This window comes from Lynx canadensis, chromosome A2 (genome assembly GCF_007474595.2).
Source record: "Lynx canadensis isolate LIC74 chromosome A2, mLynCan4.pri.v2, whole genome shotgun sequence".
Classification (NCBI taxonomy): Eukaryota; Metazoa; Chordata; class Mammalia; order Carnivora; family Felidae; genus Lynx; species Lynx canadensis.
The window spans coordinates 126,710,700-126,731,529 of NC_044304.2; the positions used below are offsets into that span (position 1 = coordinate 126,710,700).

Here is a 20,830-nt window from a genome sequence, read left to right on the forward strand (position 1 = left end):
AATGCACACATGCCTTCTTGAACCAGGAAAAAAAAAAAAAAAAAAAAAAAAAGAAGAAGAAGAAGCCTATTAAATAGAACAGACATATCCCACTGGAAGCCTCAAGAAAAAAGAATATGGTAATGTGCTATCCAGCCCACAAGGAGGCAATTAAACATTGCCTCCATTAATGTGGATTCATCTTTATCAGAATTTATAAAGCAGGGAAAGACTAGAGAACACAGAGGCATCCAAGACACTTGCAGTAATCTCCCTGCTTCTTTTTTTATCCTCTACTGCAAATGAAAACAATTGTTACCATTGACAAGGTAGTTACTATGTGCCAGATACTATGCTGGTGCATTATATATGTTCTCTCTCTTAATCCACTCAAATTTATGAGTTAGATGTGGTCATCATTCTACTTAGATATAAAGAAACTGAAGCTTTGAAATATTAAGTAACCAGTTCAAAATCCTCTAACTGCTTGGTGGTGGATGAGATGGGATTTGAACCCTACGGTGTGAACACTCTACTACACTGCCAATCATGCCACCATCCTTGGGGTCAATAGGTAACTTAAAAAAAAGGAAAAAATCACAAATGCAACTCAATTATATGCTAGATTTTGTGCCAGGCACATTTTTTATTCATCATCTCATTTAATCTTCCTTCCAATCAGCAGAATAGGTGTTATTACCACTCTTTTAAGGATGAAGAAACTGAGACTGAATGATGGAGGACTTATCCAAGGCTACACATATCTAGTTGAGTTCAATGGCACCAAGCAGTCCAGTATGGTGCATACAGCAGGCACTTGATGGTGAACAGCCTTGGGGTGCCATGTGTGTGCCTTCATCACTATGAATGTGATCCCAGTATATTCCTTATGGCTTCTAATCAGTTCTTTGTTGAATAAGTGATGCATGATAGGTACTTGGTAATTGCTCACTGACTAGTCCTACACTAAGATGACATTTTCATGGTTTTATTGTAATAGAGGTAACAGTTTTACAGCATGGAAAAGATTGTGGCAAACCTGAACTTCCAAATGTGCCTGAGTGCTAGGTGATGGGAGAATCTCACCGCCTTAGAAAATACTAGGCAGCTAAAACGTCCTCTAAACACTTAACAGCTCCTTGTACTTGCTGAGCTTTTTGATGGTGTGGGTTGCTAAGCAATCTGCTCAGGTTTCTTTCTCCAAATATATGTCTCTCTTATAGCTGTCCTGTCCACAAAAGGACCTGTTCAGTGACCTGCAGGGGTCTAGAGGACACTGGGAGGTAGCATATCCTCCTTGATAGTGGAACTAAACTGGCCTTCAGGAAAACCTGGGGGCTTCCCAGTAGAAGTCAGGTGACCCCAATGACATGAGTCCCCTACCTCAGGTATGCCAGGTGTCCTTACTCTTTACTCATCTGCTGACCCACTGCTTTCAGTGCCCCCATGTTCCAGGGATCCCAGGTCAGGCATATTTTCCTTTAGTCAATTGAAAATGGCTGAACTGAAGAGAAGATGAGTCATAGGTGACAGGAATAAAAACAAATCTATCTATTTTTCAAGTGATATCAACCCTCACTTTTCCTTATATGCTTCTGACATTTAGGAACCCAAGTTCACAATGAGAAGAACCTCCATTAGGTAACATATTTGCATTTTCAGGAGGACTTTCTGGGAGGTAGTGTCTTATCACAAAATGGCAGGAAATTTCAGGAAACTACAGAAGAAAACTTGGAGGATGACAGATCTCTGTCATGTACTCATGAATCTGCTTTATCCAGTAGGCACCACAGAGGCCCTGTGTGCCACAGCTGCCCTATGAAGGGGAGGGGTGGTTGCTGGTAACAGCAGTGGTTTAAAGACATGAAGGCAACTGTCCTTTTTTTTTTTTAATATGAAATTTATTGTCAAATTGGTTTCCATACAACACCCAGTGCTCATCCCAACAAGTGCCCTCCTCAATGCCCATCACCCACCCACCCTTCCCTCCCACTCCCCATCAACCCTCAGTTTATTCTCATCCTTTTGGACTCTGATTCATGGGAGTTTCTAGGACCATGGCCGGGTCATGCAGTCTAACTCCACTGGTTACCAGCTTACCATAAAGCAGACGATATTGATTTGAAGCAATTATTACAAAGTTGCTTGAGAAGCATTACTTACAAAGTCAATACAACAAACATCCCTGAATACTTATCATGTGTCTATACTGGGTGAGGCACTAGGAATTCAAAGATGAATAAGGTATGGCCCTTGCCTTCTGTGAACTAACAGTGTAATAAGAGCTAGACATTGGACACAGGCAATAATTGTTACAATAGAAGTGTGGATGTGATAGAGAAGACAGACTGGTGGTCTCTGGTGGCAGACAGGGAGGCATTTCAGAGCAGACATTATATGGGTTTTGCAGGAAGAGTGGGTGTTCAATGCTGTGGGAAGAGATGAATAACCTGAACATGACACCTAATTAACCCCTTTGAGCCTGGGCTGCATCTGAATTGGAGCCAGTTACATAAGCATCGTTTCATGCCCCCAGCATAATGGCATAAAGGAAAATTTCCAGTTGACCTTCCACCTGATCTGCTGCTTTTTTTTACTCAAGAAAAATGCTAAATTTGGGATGCTTGACAAATTTTGAAAATTGTGACCATCTTATATTATGTGGCATAAATGGTGGTTAAATTTGGTCAAGGTTGAACTATAACAGTTTGCTGTTTCACGAGAGGGGCATCACAGGAGCTGTCTGTCCCCTTCCCCATTTAGAGAAACTCAGAGTCAAACCAAGGAGATAATTATCATCTCCCAATGTTATTTGACCCTCATGTGGGAGGTAGAGGACATGTAAGAGAGACTAAGAGCGATTAGAATACCAAAAATGAAGAAGCAGTTTTTAAATAGAATCAGGTTAAAGCTGGGGAAGTTTTAGAGACATCTCCACTTCCCTAATTTTATAGATAAGGAATTCTCCTACTTTTTGCATTTCTTAAGAGGCTGTCACAGAGATGACAGTCACCAGACCACATGTGATTAGACACAATGATTACTCTCTACTAAGTGGTCATATGACCTCAATTGACCAATCAGCATCCTTGCCAGACTTCTGACTTGATGTGAAGCAGAACTGAAGCATGCTCTTTTCTCCTAAAATTGACAACTGCAACACTGTCCCTTAACATGCAGGAAGAGTGGGAGATATTAAGACTGATTTCGTTCAAATTAGACAGAAGAAAGGTGTGTGTGTGTGAGAGAGAGAGAGAGAGAGAGAATGTGCTAATGGTTAAATTATATTCAACCATAATGTTAATTCAATCCTGACATTTGCTGGTTTTGTTACGTGAACCTTTTTTTTCCCCCATTTGAATGGAATTCTTGTCACTTACAACTTAAGATCTCAATGAATACATATAATGAAGTCAAAGAGGAATACCAGCTTATGGATTGGAGGTTGCCCAGACTGGGGAAAAGTAGGAGAAGGAAGCTGGATAGAAACAACAAAGGTGCTTTAATAAGAAATACGTTTTAAAAATCATCCTCATTTATATGCACATGGTTGTACCTTTGCATGGAAATGATGATAATCCCTTACGGTGGTCTGGGAAATTCTTCAGCTCCTACTTCAATCTTACGCTTAAAATCTACTGTTAAGAGTTTCAATTCCTCTAGCTTAAGACTTTGATCTTTTGCTAGATGTAAGAATCCGTAAGTGGTACAATCTTTTAAATTCCCAACAATCACTTATGCTTCAGTTTAAAAGAAAACACATACCATTTCCTAAGAGTAGGTTGATAGGATAAGAAAAAAGATAAGGATAAGCCAAGGGGCACCTGGCTCCAGGAAAAGGGGTGCAAGTGGTTGGTATGTATACAGCATAGAACAGAGGTTAGGGAAGACAAAGACTGGCTTTCCCTGATTTACTTCACAGTTTTGCTTGGCACCAGCCCTGAGAAGTTCTATGGTCACTCTGTGTGCCAAGGAAAATGACCCCAGTGAAAAATGTCATTGATTTTTTTAAAGAGACAAAATAGTTAAATAAATCAAGTATTTCTCTATTCCTTTGCAAAATACTTTCCACAAAGGCTACAATTAATAATGTTAAGTCTCCATGAATGCTCTATGTGTGCAATTTAAATCAAGACATTCACAACCACTACATTTGACTCTGTCTTCTTTGGAAAATATCAAACTTTTTATCATTGTTTGGAAAACCCACAGATGGTGTAGCAGAGGCATTAGCAAATCAATGAACTTAAAACTTCTTAATTACAGAATATGCTTTGCCACAGACAGCAAACAAAACATACTTTTAGAATCTGCATTCATTTACTGCTATTGGCCGATTATTTCATCAAGGTCAAACTGTGCCTGTGGTGTGTTTCTGGAATTTTTCTGGCACATGTTCTCTGTGATAATGTCACATGTTACATAAGTGGCAGTTCCATAAGACACATGTACCTCAAATGGAGAAAACCTTTGGGCTCCTTGGAAGGTTGGGTTAATGGTGTTAAGGGCTGGGGAACCCTAACTAGAGTCAAACATGCTGGTAATCTAACTGTGCTCCTGTTGTACATTGAAATGTGCTCCTGTGTTTTATTCCCAGATCTCCTGAGCCTCCCTGTGCTCTAAGCACCAATTTGACCACACCTTTATACCCACAATCTTCATCCAGCATTATTCATCCATTCATTCAACAACTGTTTTTCAAGCACCAACAATGTGCAAGGCACCATAAGTGAGACATCTGAAGACTTGTGTCAAATGAGCACCCAGTCTGGGAAAGTGGGTAAGACATGTACATACTTGCCTCCTCCAAGGGAGGAAGTAATGTCACAGTGAAGTGAGGGCAAGACATTCATTCCTCAAATACTTGGTCCCTCTCAAGTGCTGATGGGCTGACAGCGCAGCACCAGGACTTTGGATGGGGCTTGAGGAGAGACCAGATGTGGACATGATGAGAAGCAGAGAAGGAGCTACCATTAATGGTGGAAGAAACAGCATGAGCCAATGCTTGGAGAGAGAAGAAGACATCCCTGGGTGGGGAGGAGTGTATGGTGGCTTCATTTAGTTGGAAAAGTGAGTTAGGGCTGTGAGGTAAGCCTGAAAGTCAGGCTGGGCCAGACAGTGGGTGGTTTTGTTGGTTAAGATGAAAAATTTGGATTTTTTTTCTATAATTAATGATAAGTCATCAGGGGATTTGGGGGCTGTGTGATGAAATTCAATACTATAAAGTATGTTGGGACGCATACAAAAATTGGGAGAGATTCTGCTTGGAGAGGGGTCTGGGGAAACATTACTAAAGAGCCATTATCCCTGTTGCCACTGGGGTGAGGAAGGATGTCAGAAAGTCTGCAAGGCCGAGACACAACTGTGGCTGGGACTTAAAGGATGGATGGGAGTTAAAGAAGAGGGGCAGGAAGTCCAGGAAGAGGTACCAGCAAGAGCAAAGGCTGGAGGGAGGGAGTGCATGGGTCAGACATTAGACAAAATATGCTTTTGGAGTCCATATTACAGCTTTCAGCAAATCGATGCTACTGGTTGCAGGATGGCTTCTCAGCCTTTAGGGCCCAACATACATGTTAGAAATAAGCCCACAGACCCAATCAAAGGAGGGACACGGAGACTCAGAGCACAGTGAAGCGAGGCTTTAATCAACATTCTTGCAAAAATAGGGGACTGACAGACATGCACACTCAGGACAATTACAGCAGATAATTTATCTCCTAGCATGCAAGTCCCTCCCTTGGCTCCTCATTGGCTGAGTACTAGAGGTTATAGCCTTACCCGGATATTGTCTATGCCCATGTAAGACCAAAAATAGTCTGACGGAAACAAGTGTATATTCCCTGAGGTGACTTTCAGGGACAGAGACTTTCAGTCCTTCCCTCATGCTCATTGCAAAGCCCACCCACAAAAATAAGCCCACGAAATGGAGAGGGGAAGAAGAAACAGGAAGTGAAGTGTCTAAAGATTTGAGACTCCATTGTTGGGGGGGGTTGGTTCATACATATTTCCAATAGATTGTAAACCTATTGTTAATTAGATAGCACAGCTTTTATTTGGTATTTCTGAAAAGGAATCATCTCCCTTACTTCTCATAATACACAACTGTGAAGCCAGGCTGTGACTTTTTCCAAGACAGTCTATCTCTCCCAGACTCAGTTTTCTCATTTGTAAACCATAAATACTAATCATTTAGAATTTGTCGAGGTGTTGTTCTTTAGATAAAGCCTCATACCATTTATGGTACCTTGGACCATACATGAGTTTCCCTTCCCAAGCCTTAGTCTGCTCACTATAAAGTGGAAATAATAGTTCAGAGTTCATAGGGTTATTGTGAAATAGAAATAAGATATTATTTCAATACACCAAATAGAACATATTAGACACAAAACAAATATGATGTCATGCTCCCTTGCCTTCTGAGAATGAAATGACTTATATCAGAGGTTTCTCCTACAATAAAATATCCTTGAAAGAGTGTTCCGAGACCACATCTGTATCATTTGGGAACTTGCTGGAAATGCAACTTCTCAGACTTACCCCAGATCTACTGAATCAGAAACTCAAGGAGTAGCACCCTGCAATCAGGGTTTCTCAATAGCTCCTCCAAATGATTCCAGCACTCACTAAATGTGAGAAGCTTGGTCTCAGCAAACATTTAGCCCCACTTCTCAGCCTTCAGTATGGCATCAATGGCAATTTGTGCCATATCCCATTAAAGGAGATAAGTCAGTTACTGGTGTACCTTTTTCCAACTAGATTGTAAATCCCTAGAGGGCAGGTACTGTTCCTTATTTGCATTGTGGTCACTAGTAATTAACACGGTATCTTGCAGACTGTAATAATGGTTGATATGTTTAATGCCATAGATTCTTAGGCTACCACATTTTATCTGTAGAATTAAACAAATACATCCTTAACACAGATATAAGACTGTTAACATGGTTTTCAAAGTGCACTTTTACAAAGTCTAAAAAGTAAAGTCCGTGGCTTTGAAATGTTGTCTTAGGGTTTGAGAGATCGTTTTGGGCTTCCTTTCCCAGGCTGAGTTGGAAAAGGCTGGTCTGTGAAAAGCAGAGAGTTTCTAGAAAAGCCACTATTGGGCATTATCACTAAAGGAGGGAGTCAGCACTTACAAAAATGTACAATCTACCCAATCAGTAGTGACCCATTACATGGATTTATCTTCATAATGAAGAGAAAAGGCTGTCTCAGAGAAGACAGATGTCAACACAGTCCAGCTTAAAAATGAGTCATGTGGGAGAACTGTCATTGCCAGGCTTTAGGACTGGACCATTTTTCTTCCTAAGAATGTTCCTTACACAAAACAAAATGACTGAAGATTCATAAGGACCAAAAAATTGCAAGGATTCTGCCTGGAGAGGGGTCTCACTGCTCATATACAGGCAGAATAACTTCCCAGAGACCAGGGATCACTTTGAAGGGCTAATCTCCAAGTTTAGGATGTGGGGAGAAGAGGCCTTGCCCAGAAAAAGTGCTAGAAGTTAGGGTAAAAACTGATGACATTCTAGGCAGGGACAAATATTGACCTAGATGCAGGCTTTCAATCCCCCCCCGCCCACCCCCACTCCAGCCCCCTAGAGGTCTTTAAAATTAGGACACCTTCTGGAAACTAAAAATGGTTTTACTTTGTAGTTTTGCCACGGCTGGGGAGTGGACTGCCTAGGCTAGTCCACACAAATGAGACTTTTTGCTGAATGGTCTCAAATGTATTAAATGAAGGGGAGAGAAAAATTAAAAATGCTTTCTGGGCCCAAGGAGAAGCATTTAGGTTTTCTGTATTTATTCTGGGGCAGTATGGGCACAGAGCAGAGGTTGGCAGATTTCTGGTAAGGGCCATATTGTGTCTGCTGCAACTACTTAGCTCTGCCTTGGCAGTGTGAAACTGGCTGCAGACAAGAAGTAAATAAATGAGTGTGGCTCTGTTCCAATAAAACCTGATTTTAAAAACAGGTGGTGAGCTAGATTTGGTCTGTAGGCAGCAATTTGGCAACCCCTGGTATAGAGGAAAAACACCTGGCTTTACAGATAGGCCATGCTCATTTCAAAGTCTGGCTCCATGATATGCTGAACTAGGTGAATGAATCACTCAGCTTCTATGAACCTGTTTCCTTATCTAGAAAGTGGAGGTGACCAACTTTAGTCAGGGTTAGGAGATGCTGAGCATTGATCCCTAAACACTATCCCCATCATTAGGAGGTTTCCTGTGAATCTTAGTCCTCAAGACAGCTCATCCAAAAAATAAAGTAGTCCTTGCAGTATGAAGACCCCTTCATGATGGCACAGGGTGTTTAGAATGCATGGAGGGCAGTTCAAGATTATATTTAAGTTGCACTGAACAGAACTGATTCCAATATTTAAGTTTTTGTTTTCTTGAAAACAGTGTTCTCAATTGTCCCCCTGAATGGTTTCAGAGCCTCGAAGATACTTTTTCCTGTCCTTGCTCCATCCTGCCACATGTCCTGCTGAGGTTTGACCAATGCAGTCCCCTAATGAAGGGCCCTGTGGGGTCAGGCTTAATGTAAATGGCCAGAAACTGTTCTGAAATCACAGAGGATCAGCTTAGCTGGTGTGCAACCTCCAGCCCCTCTTGATTTCATCATGTGTCCTCAATTATGCAAGATGAATTTGAAACATTTTATTCATGAATCAAATGCAATAATAAATGCAAAAAAGCTCCTTCACATTTCACAATGGACATGGCTGAATCTTGGCAGGCGGTCATAATGAGAATCAGCAAGTCATTTAGCTTAGCTTCTCCCTTGCTGTCTCTGTTTCTCCAGTGGGTCTCTAACAGTCCTCTGAGCTCTCAACTCCTAGGATATCTGTCTGAGGGGCTGATGATGACTTCATTCAGAGCCGAAGGCCAGTGCTATGTGTGATGTGAGGAGTGAGGTCACTGTAACTCTTCTTCCCTAAGACAGAATTTCTGAACCCCACACAGGTTAGGCTTGTTGTGCATTACATCAAAGGCCAAGATATGTACCCAAGAGCTGAGAAAAAGGACAGTTCACTGCAGACCAAAACCTTCCCCTGGTTTGACTCCTCTCAAGATAGAGCCTGGAGTATAAACTGCCTGACAGCCAAGGCCTGCTCTTTGGGGGCCATCCATCTGTACTTGTGACCGAAATGCAACTCTGACTTGCATTATGTCTTTGGTGAGTGATGGAAAACTATGCAGCAATGATAAAAATAATGGAACTACCTGGGCTTGGAAGTTGAGAATTTGGCTCTGAGGATTACACTTTTAAGGGTGTTGTGCTGTCGACTTGCTTCTTGAATACCTGTTCCTTTGGTCTACTCCATGTCATTTTCACTAACTCCTCCTTGGGCCTCTGGCCCATCATTACCTGTCCTGATTTACCTAAAAGCCTCTGATTTTACCTCTGTCCCCTTCAGACCCTGCCCACAGAGGCTGGATTGTTTCCAAAATGCAAGTCTGATCATATCATTTACCTGCTTAGAACCTACAGTGGTTCAGCACTGCTTGTGGATGACCAGCCTCTCTAGTGTGGCCATGTGGGCACACGTGGTTGCCTTCCAACTCCCGCTCTAGCAGATGCCTCCTCCTTGGCTTCACCCCTCACACCCCATGATCTAGTCACACTGAGATCCTTTCAGTGCCTCGAACTTCACCCCTGTGCCCTCATTTGTGTTCTTCCTTTCACCTGTGACTAAAATCCTCCTACTACCTGCTCATTCTTCAAGTCTACAAAATCCTTCTCTGACCTGCTGCCCTTCCCTCATGTCGGTGCTGGTTCCCCCATTCTCCCACCATGGGATCATACTATGTAACATCATGAACAGTGTCCTTCATTAATTAATGCATATCCAGGGTCTGCACAATCCACTCACATAGTAGTAACTGAGAAAATGTCTACCTATTTATTCCGAATGGACCCATCAAGTGATTAAAAGAAATAAATAGCTTTAAAAATCAGCAATTCCCAACTCTAACTCTAAAATAGAATTTAAAGCAGACTTTTGCCTGGTCTCACCCCCAGAGATTCTGATTCATTTGGTCTGGAATAGGTTCCAGACACTGGGCATATTTTTCAAAGCGCCACAGGGGATGCTAGTGTGTGGCTGGGCTTGAGATCTACTGGTCTAAATGAGGAGGCAGAAGAAGACAGGAAGGAGTGATGACTGCTTCCCTTCCAGGGGAAAGAGAGAAGGGACAGGCCTCTTCCCTCCTTCACGTGCCCAATGAAACTTACAGATGAGGAACCAAGACCTCGGCTTGCTACTGCCTGTAGTTCCCCCAATGCTTGGTCTTCAGATATTAGCCACAGTGTGAACAGGATGAGTGTTCTCATCTAGGACAGTCAGAGACAGGGTCAGGGGACCATGCTGGCTCTGAGCATGCTTTGAGAGGCCACCTTTACTCAGGAACCAGACCACTGTGCCTGGGCTGCTTATCATTGAGGCAGCCAGAGCCACTGTGGTGTGGGCATCTGCCTACTAGGATCAAGTGCTGCTGAGGGACCCCTTTAGCAAGGGCAACCACTGTGTTCCCAATGGGCCCACAATTCCTTGGGTAGCATTTAGCATCAATGTTCCCAGACACAGGGCAGCAGCCTGCGTGCCAACCTGAGGAGGCAACCTGCAGCCGGTAGTGTCGACACGGGCCTGGGGAACCTGGGGGACAACTAGTATTAGATACAGTATGAAAGGTGACTTTTCAAACATGCCTTGAGAGCAAAGAAGATGGCCCTGGAGCAGTTAGAAAGGGAAACTAGCTGCCCAGCACTGTTCCCTTGCTTTGTGAGCTTCCTCTGATTTTTAGCCACTAATAAAATAGGAATTGGATGGCAGGAGACAGAGAGATGTTCAGGCAGCTTCAAGCATCCTGAGAATCTGATCATAATCCAAATTGAGAACTCTGAGGGCCTTTGTGTTAGTCTCCCAAATAGCTCATTATACAATGCCTGACTCCATGGTTCCGTGCAGGTGCTAACTGGGCGATTTCACATTCCAAAGACTACAACACAAGGCACTAACAGCTGTCCTGTTCCTCATGAGAAGGCATTTTACTTAAGGCTTAAGGTATCTTTATGGCCAGTAAAAAAATAAATCTTTCAACCAGGAATTCATCTTAAAATCAATTAGTGCTGGGTCTGTTGAAGAACAATGAATATAGAAGCAACACATTTCTCACTTTCTTCAGCATCTGCAGGAAGCCAGTTCAAAAGAGGAGAAACAAACGTGAGGTTTAGGATCACTACCTTCTCTCCGCAGCCTGCCCTTGAAGGGACAGCAATTGAGAGGCAAATAGCGATATGACCAAACTTCCTTTCTCTACTGAAAATAGGGAGCCAAATTAATATAGTAATCAGGGCAGACTTGCTGGTCAGCTAATTGAAGGCCCTGGTTGACAAGAGGGAGCTATTTTCACCAGTGTCTGATGGAGTCAGCCTCAGGCAAGCAGTCTGAGCAAATCACATTAGTGGGTGACATTTAATCTACAGCTTTGAATAAACAACATGTCAAACAAGTCAGTCAAAACATGTGACCATGCATGGGGAAAGAGGCAGAAACAAATGGGGCTGGTTTTCTTACAAAAGTTGAGAAACTCTTTTCTAATAGGGTTGGGGGAAATGGTTAGTTTTTCTTTTAATACTTATACTACTATTGGTTGACTATTGCTCGATCACTAAAGTTAGCCATACTTTGTCAAGCATAGATGTTGAAAGCAAAGTCTTTGGCAAATCTTCTGCAAGTTACAAAGAATGATCTTCCCAGTGGGAAAGTCTCCCAAGCTGGAGTTGCTACTGAGGTGTTGTGCTCCTGCAGCCATGGCTAAGAGTGGTGGTGGTAGCACTTGTGGAATGACTCTTCGGAGAGGTCCCCCAAAGCAGACTCCATTGAAAAAGTAACTGAGCCTCAAAGGATTTTCCTTTTTGAAGTCACACAATCATGAGGCTAAAATACACAGTGCTAAATGATGAGCAATTCTCAACTGTCCTTGTTTATGGATAAATGGCATCCATAGGTAGCCTTTTAAACATTATGGGCTCTTACCAATAAATCTGAGATGGACTCACTGTTCTTTCTTCACTCATTCATTGTAATGTAAGGTGTGAAGGAAAGGAGTGAATGGTAACGTCTGCTCACGTGTTGATCTACCTTAGAGTGTCTCAACCTCTGTGGATGGTGGGATTTTACTCAATTCATCTCTGTGTGCCAGGATCAGTTTCATAAATATGTGTAGAGTGACTGAATAGGGCTAAAGGAAGATGGAGAAGGGGAGTATTGGTGGACACTGATAAATTAGCCTCAGACTACTCTGAAATTAGTTGCCATTTGGAAAGAAATGAAACGTCTACCGTCTCACATGGAGGTGAGGCCAGAAGTTCTGCACGTTGAGATTTCCCAGCATGTTCTGCATAAACTGTTAAATAGTGACAAATGAAATGGGACAGCCTGCCCCTCTGGAAGGGATATTCAATAAACTTTTCATAAGCAGACTGCTCAGGCAAGACCACAAGCGATACAGAGTGGGAAAAGCGAGGTCTGGATCCTATAAACCAGCTCTGCCATCAGGCAAGGCTGATGGACCCCAGGGAAACCAGAATTATTGCTTCAGCAAGTCCCTCTGGGAGGACAGTGCCATCAAAATGAAGTGTTGGTGGGTGCTCCTCAGTAGACAGATGGGGCAGTGGAAACGGCCACACAGTGGGAACTTAAAATTTAGCAGCACCCATTGTCTATACTCTGTGATATATATGGGGAAGGGGTGTTCTGAATCATAAACAGAATATATTAGGAGTAAATATATTTTTACTTTCTAAATTTTACCTAATGAATTGTCAATTTCTGGTATTAAAATCTTTAGAAGCATCCTGTACTTGCTCAGCTAACATTTATTAGGCACTTAATACAGGCTAAACTCGGGGTGAAGTGCTGGGAATACAAAACCAGACCCAGTGCCCACCTTGCAAAACTTCCTCTTAGGGGGAAGAAGGTGTGCAAATAAATAATAATGTTGGACTTTAATAAGTTCTATTGTAGGTATGGGCTAACAATATAATTTGCGGGCAGGGAAAACAAAGTGATTATTAAGCATACCACTGGTTTTTGTGCATACAAATGTGTTTCTATTCTTACCCTATTGTTTCAACAATGGCACCTCTTAGAGTGTATTGAAATTATGCATTCACTACTGGTCTCCCAGTAGGACACCTTGAGCCTTCAGAAAGAAGAGACTATACCTCATTTATCTTTTTATCACTAGTGGATTTTAAAATCCTGCATACCTGGAAAATTTCCCACTCAGTCCAGTAAAGCGAAGGTCAACCAGACTATATTTCTGAGTTACGTGCTTTAAAAAAATGATTTCTGGTGCGTCTTTGTGAAGGCCAGGGATGAATCCCTGTGATAGTTTTAAGCAGAAGGAAAGAGAGGGTTTATAACAGTAGCAATGATAGATTAACTCTGGTTAACACACTGCTATACCAACGTCCTGCTGTATTTTTCCCAGATGGTTGTAAATTGGGACACCTCATAAATCCCCAGGCCTTTTCTTTTCCATGGCTGGTTATTACAGTGTCCCAGGGCAGAGGAGCACTTTCTAAACTAAAGTAATTGTGAGCCATTTATTATCTTTAAAGGAGAACCTGTCAACCACCACAGCACAAAATTCAGACAATTAAAACAGCCCAGACTGCTCTGATTCTGTAAAATCCCAACAGTCACTTGGTGGTTTGGAGCCAATGAGCCCAAGGAAGATCTGAAATGGCTCCTGTGTTTCTCCACTCATTTCCTCTTCCTTTTTGCCCATTTGCTATTATCTCTCACAGCTGGAGGAACACAGCTGTTCCCGTGGTTTCCCCAATCCGCTGCATCTGCCACGCTTCGCCCGAATGTGGTCCCTTGCCCTACCTATGCATCCTTTGGAGAAAACCTCGTAGAAGGTAATGATGCGGCATATATGCCATCATTGCTCTCTCCCAGGTAAGTGGTGGGCATCACTAATCTATCAGGGCACTTTATTTTCTGCTGGACCCAGACTCTGCCTGCAGGCAACCACCAACAACCAGTTGAATTAGGCATTCTTGGTGGCACTCACCCTCCATCTCCGAAGAAATCAATGTTGATAAGCAACCGTTACTCTTACCTAACATATTCAACTGTTCAGTAACCTTGGATCAGAGTATCTTAAAAGTCCCAATGCCCAATTTCTTTGAAGACTAACCCTAGGCGTTTTAGGGCCTGGACCTGTGTTCAATTTTATGTACCAGTGAAAGTTGTTCAATCCAATAACTACACAGACTTTCTATCTAACTCACTATCTTGGCAATCGAAACCAATACTAACACCTCTGAAAATGATATACTGTCTGCAGTAAGGACCTAATCATTGGTCCTAGAACAGTGTCAAACACTCAGAGCTGACATGTATTTATTGACATGGTGAAACAGTGGGCAGACAGGGGTCTCCTAGTTATAGACCTCCTAATTATAGACCTGATGTTAAACACAATCACCTTTTTCTTTCTTTTCAAATTTCCATGATTTTATAACTCTGGAAAAATTTTCTATGACCAATGTTTATGGAAATTGCCTAGCATTTTAATTAGGGTGAAATTCACTAAGGATTTTTTAGAAGTAACATCAGTTTCTATAAATCCACTTGTTCCTTATTTAATAAAAACAAATGAAATGATATCTAAAAGAATACAATGTAATGTACTAGGGTTCAGGTATATTGGAGAGTCAATGTTCTGTTCTGTTCCTTTTTTAAAAAGAAAGTGTGAAAGAAGGGAAAAAGGCATGAATCGTGTAAAGTGGTACAAGCAAAGGAAGCTTCAAAAAACAAAAGCACATTAAACTACACCTATGACAGTTCTCAATTTCTCACTTAAGAAATGTACGCATGTTATGTTGGATCTCACCAGGCATCCCATTCTTAAAGCAGAAAACACTCCTAAACTGAAAACAAATTTAATATCCACTCTCTGTCTCACCTAATTAGGCGCAGTCATAAGAATCAAATGGGATGGGTGCTCCCAAAGCACCTTTTATCTATCAGAGGGGCTGGAATGGCGGCCCTTAGCACCTTCTGGCACTTTACTCAGTGGAGGTACAGGACTCTAAGCTTGGTATTTTTCCTCTCATTGTATCCTGACAACAATCCTGCTGAAGAGGGACCCTCCATTTCTTTCAGTTCCCAAAATTGAGGCTTAGAGAATTTACACTGGTAACTGACAGGGGAGAGATTAAAAAAAATTTTTGTTAATGTTTATTTATTTTTGAGAGACAGAGAGTGACAAAGAACGAGCAGGGGAGGGACACAGAGAGAGGGAGACACAGAATCCAAAGCAGGCTCCAGGCTCTGAGCTGTCAGCACAGAGCCCGACACGGGGCTTGAACCCATGAACTGTGAGATCATGACCTGAGCTGAAGTCGGACGCCCAACCGACTGAGCCACCCAGGTGTCCCAACAGGGGAGAGATTTGAATCCAAGTTCTGAGTTTAGAAAGACTATGCTTTAAATTATTAAAGTGGAAATACCAAGATGCAGTTGATTTCAGAATACGAAAGTTGAATGAAAAGATGTTTGCAACTTTTACCTATAGTTGGCAAATGCTACCACACTATATCAGGGAAAAGAGTAGCAAGTTAACACATAGCTCCTTGTACCTAGGAAGTGCTCAAGTAGCAAGCACACTAGGAAAGTGTTTAGAAAGAAAATCCAGGTGAGAGTTTTACATTTATTATTATTGTCATAAGGGCGTCTGGGAATCAGCATGAACATCTGACAAATGAAAAATGCGGTCTGAGGAATTTGCTGAGGGTTTGCGGGGAGGAAGATGTCATCTACTTTCCAGAATGGTGTCTGCTGATGGGATAAGCAGAACTGCCATCTGCTAAAACAAATGTCTGAAGACCTGCAGGAGCCAAAGGGGACAAGTGTCACTAAATGTGGTATAGAAGATGATAGTCCTTTGAAACCAAAGTTGAAATATTGTGACTTAAATTAACTGATAACCATTCTTTGGGGGGTGGGGCAGGTTGGTAACGTCAGGCTTGTATGTACAGGTGCACAAGGATTGAGGAGAAGCTGAAAACACTGTGAGACTGCAAATGTTACATGGTGCTTACTGGTATTTGTGCAAACTTCTTTTTCTGGGATCTCATCTTGTCAAAGAGACTTTTCCTTCTGTTTTATCTGCTTTGGGTATAAAAAAAAAAAAAAAAGCAAACGGGGCGCCTGGGTGGCTCAGTCGGTTAAGGGGCTGACTTCGGCTCAGGTCATGATCTCGCGGTCCGTGAGTTTGAGCCCCGCGTCGGGCCCTGTGCTGGCAGCTCAGAGCCTGGAGCTTATTTCCGCTTCTGTGTCTCCCTCTCTCTGACCCTCCTCCGTTCATGTTCTGTCTCTCTCTGTCTCAAAAATAAATAAACATTAAAAAAAAAAATTAAAAAAAAAAAAAAAAGCAAAGTCCTTGCCCTCAGGGACTTAAGCCCAAAAGTGGAGGTGAGGCCTCTAGAAGATTATGGTGCTTCTAAGATCAAGGCTGAAATATCAATGCTCAGTACATAAACGAACGAATGACTAGTGAATACAAAGAAGTATAGGACTCAAAGCATACAAGAAATTCTATATAAAATACAACTTCAGAATCTTAGAATTTTTGCCTGGATGGGACTTTAGAGGTCAGGTTGCAGCACATGCTAAGAGAGAATTAAGTGATTTAATAAAAATCACACTGGCAGAGCAGGGATTTGAACCCAAAGCTCCTGACTTCTACCTGTTTCATGTTATTTGCTCTGAGGCATGATGTCAAATGATCATTCCCACGTACTCTGTGGTTCAAAGGAAGGGAGACTGTTTCCAGTTGGGGGATTAGAAAACATTGTAGGAACAAAGTAGGTTCTGGGTGGAGTTCTGCAGGATGGGGGTATGATTTAGGTCTGAAAAGAAGAGTGAGGGGGGTTAGGGCTCTCCCCATCAATAAAAAGGCAACTGCTTGGGGTGCCTGGGTGGCTCTGTCAGTTAAGGATCTGACTCTTGATTTCGGCTCAGGTCATGATCCCAGGGTTGTGGGATCTAGTCCTGCAATGGGCTCTGTTCTAAGTGTGGAGCCTGGTTAAGAGTATCTCTCTCCCTTGCCTCCTTCCATTCTCAGCTCATGTGCATATGCATCCTCTCTCTCTCTCTCTCTCTGTCTCTCCAAAAAAAGAAGGCAATTGCTCAAGATCACTTTGAATTTAAGGAAGGTCAAAGGAAAGCAGCAAGCACTGGAGTCAGGCAGAACTGGGTTTGAATCTTGGCTCTCACTTCCGCCATCTATGTGTTATGGGGTAAGTTTTTGAAACTTTCTAAGCCTGAGCTCCCCCAATAAACTGGAAATTACAGTATAGACTTTGCAACGTGATACAAGGATTAAAGGAATATTTATCAAGCAACTTTTACAGGACCAGATATAAATGATAGTTATTGTTTATGCTTATTCACTTAGGAAGGGGGTAGGATAGAGTGGAAGATGGGTCAGGATCAGACTATGGAGGCCTGTAACTGCCAAGAAGAATTTGTTTGAACTGAATTTTGCAGGAAGTGGTGAAAATTTAAGATCTTGAGAAGAAGAACTCCGTGATAAAGTCAAAGATTAATAATTAAGCCAGAACACCTGGTGCTTACTGGGCTTTGCGTCTTTCTTCTTGTGCTGCCTCCTGTGTAACCCTGGGCACACCCTCCTACTTCTCTGTTTTTTCTCCACATCCCCAATGAATACAGGCATCCTTGTAACTTTTGAATTGAGCATTCTGGATGGGCTGGTGAAAAAAAAAAGTCCTCTAAACAATGGGTTATCTTCAGGAAATAGGTATTCATAAAGTCTCTGGCTGGGAGTTGCCAAGGGAACTTTATATATGTTTTCCATCAGTTCCCTGTCAGTAATAGGGAGAAAGAGTCTATTTTGGAAAGGACTACAAAAAAACGTGTTGTGCCAGCTGTTGGCATGCCACCAGAAGGATAGCAACCCAATTAGAGCTAAGACATTTTCTCTATAACTTCAATATCAACATGTCTCTCCTCATTGCCCCACTCAAAGAACAGAAAGAGACAAAAAGGAGAAAATTTGAGTAAAGAATGGATGCCAAACCCACATGGTGCAAGAGGTGAATGGAACGAGAAGGAAAAACAAGAGATAGGAAGTACATAAGCCAAGATAAATATTATTTATCCTACACTTAATATTACTACACTCAAAGCATTGTTTTTCCAGTGTAAGATTGATTTGGTTAAAAAAAAAAAGTAAAGCTATAAGTGCTTGCTCGTTTAGCATAAGATCTTCAAAAGGAATGTTGCAAGATACTTTACTGAGACACCTACATTTTGTTTGAAGGTGACTGGGAAGCAGGCAGGCTCTGTAAGCCCAGTCTACAAATGGTGAGAACCAAGGAACAGAGAGAGGTTGTAGCTGGATAGGCACATCAGTAGCGTGCCTCACACCTTATCCTGGGGTGTGTACCAAGAAATAACACCCCAAAGCATCATCTACTATGGAACCTGTCCCTTCTCTAGTTAGGGTAACCAAAAATCACACTGGTGTTTCTAAATGACTCCCATTTCTCAAGAACCCACCTCTCATGCTCCCATCAGACAACTTCCAGCTATTTGTCTTTGGGTAACTAGGTTTCTACGATGTCTCTGCAAACTGCTCACTCCCCACACATCATTAATCAGTGCCAAACTAAACAGGCTCCAGGTCCAGCTGAGAATACAGTGGCTTGGCTCATCACCCCAAGACCTAATGAACACACATGAGTGATGACTATTGGGTAAATACCACACAGAGAATGCAAGTAAGCTAAGTGGCTATTGCTTTAGATGTCACACCTAGGAAGGTTGTGTGACAAATACTGATATCCAAATTGTTTCAGACATATAGTAATTTTCCAAAGCGCTGAAGCTTGCTGGCATTTATTTAAAGTGTTAAATTGAAAGGGGGATAAGATTTGGGTCATTTAGGGAGTATATTCAGCAATTTCTATGATACTGGATAAATGTAGCTGAGCTGTAATAATTCCCATCCAGTAAAGGCAACCAAAAGTGTGGGTTTGTTAGTTTTGTTAAAAAGGATATGAGAGAGGGGGTGCCTGGGCGGTTCAGTTGGTGAAGCGTCTGACTTTGGCTCAGGTCGTGATCTTCTGATTCACTGTGCTGACAGTTCAGAGCCTGGAGCCTGCTTCAGATTCTGTGTCTCCCTCTCTCTCTGACCCTCCCTCCTGCTCATGCTCTGTCTCTCAAAAATAAACATTAAAAAAAAATTTTTAAAGGACATGAGAGGCCCTGAATTATAAGAAAAGATGCTGGCCATGTCTATGTCTTATTAAAAAATGTTCCTGCTTTATAAAAAAGATGGCATGCCCATGGACGCTCACCCTATAAAGGCAGCACACTTAATTATATCTAATATTAATGCTACCAGGGATTGGGTAACTCATGGAAGGAAGACAGGGGACAGTTGCTGAACCACATCCAGAGGGATTTTTTTTTTAAACTATCAGGATATTAATAATAGTTGTAGCTGGTAAGGGACAAACCCTAAGGATGTTCCAGGGTATATACTTAACCATAATGGGAAGGGGGAAAGAGACAGATGAAGTTAAGAGAAAATTGGAGCATGAGGTGGTGACTAAAGTAGGTCATATTCTTCCTCACTTCATTGTTTTGATGTATTTCCTAAGCTTCTTTAGCTATATAGAGTGGAATTAAGGAGATCTATGGTAACTTGCTTATCATCTCTGAGCCTTAATTTCCTCCTATGTAAAATAGGGATAAGACTTACTTTAAAACATGATTTGGAATATGCAATTAGACAATGTAAATGAAAGTACCTAAAATAATTCCTGATACATACTAGGTATTCAGGAAACGCTGTTTCCACTTTGCTTTGCTTTACTTTACATTTATGGCCTGTATCACATCTAGCTTCCATTGGAGCTTTTTTTTGTCTATCTTTGTTAAGCTGTGAAAGTTTCTCAAGTTCAAGATTTTTTGGTCTGAGTATCTACTTCCACAGCGCCTTGCAGCCGCTCAGGAGGGGTACAACAAATGCTCACTGAAAAAGGGCTGAGTACCTGCGTCACACAAGGGATAGTACAGCCTGCACTATTTGACATCCTGGGTCCCACACCTCTACTAACACAGTGATCACACTGTGTGTAATTTATAAATCCATATTTGCCTCATTCATTAGACTGGATTCCTCAATGGAGACCTAGTACATAGCAAGTACTCAACAAATACTAAATGAGAAGATACTTCATTACACCTTTGTATTTGTTTGGGGGACTCTGTTAACGTGAAAGACTGTTGCATTAGAGAAAAGGAATGCCAACAAGGTTCACTGGGAGAATAAAATGCATGAATAAGTTTATTTCAGGGGAACTTGTACAGAGCTTGTAGAAAAACAGTCAAAATATAGAGGTGAAAACTGCACAATGTTTATTGTAAAGATGAAAAGTGACTTAAGTTCTGGACACAGGTAGAATCTGACCAACTTGAGCAGAGGATACAGTGGAAGATGGAGCTTGGTTGTCCTCACAGTAGGATCCCCACTGTATGACAACAAATTGTAACAAGAAAGACTACATGCACATTAGTAAATAGTAACATAATCTGAATACGTGTTCTATCAACTCTGCCTTGGAGGAGAATCTGGGGATGATTTTATGACACAGGCAAAGAATGGGGCCATAATAAAAAGATACTAAGTAGTGTATGGAAAAGTTAAAATGAGCCTGTGTGCTACAGTTTCTGGGTACTGCTGTCCTTGGCTGATCTGCTATTGACTTGTGTTGATAATAAACCACATGGTTGTAACTGG

At 41.9% G+C, this 20,830-nt stretch overlaps 1 protein-coding gene across 4 annotated transcripts in view; it reads right to left on the minus strand.

The window, feature by feature from the left end:
- The window catches only part of ELMO1 (engulfment and cell motility 1), a 530,926-nt gene that overhangs the window by 45,685 nt on the left and 464,411 nt on the right, over window positions 1–20,830 (minus strand). The gene's annotated exons all lie outside the window — the stretch shown is intronic.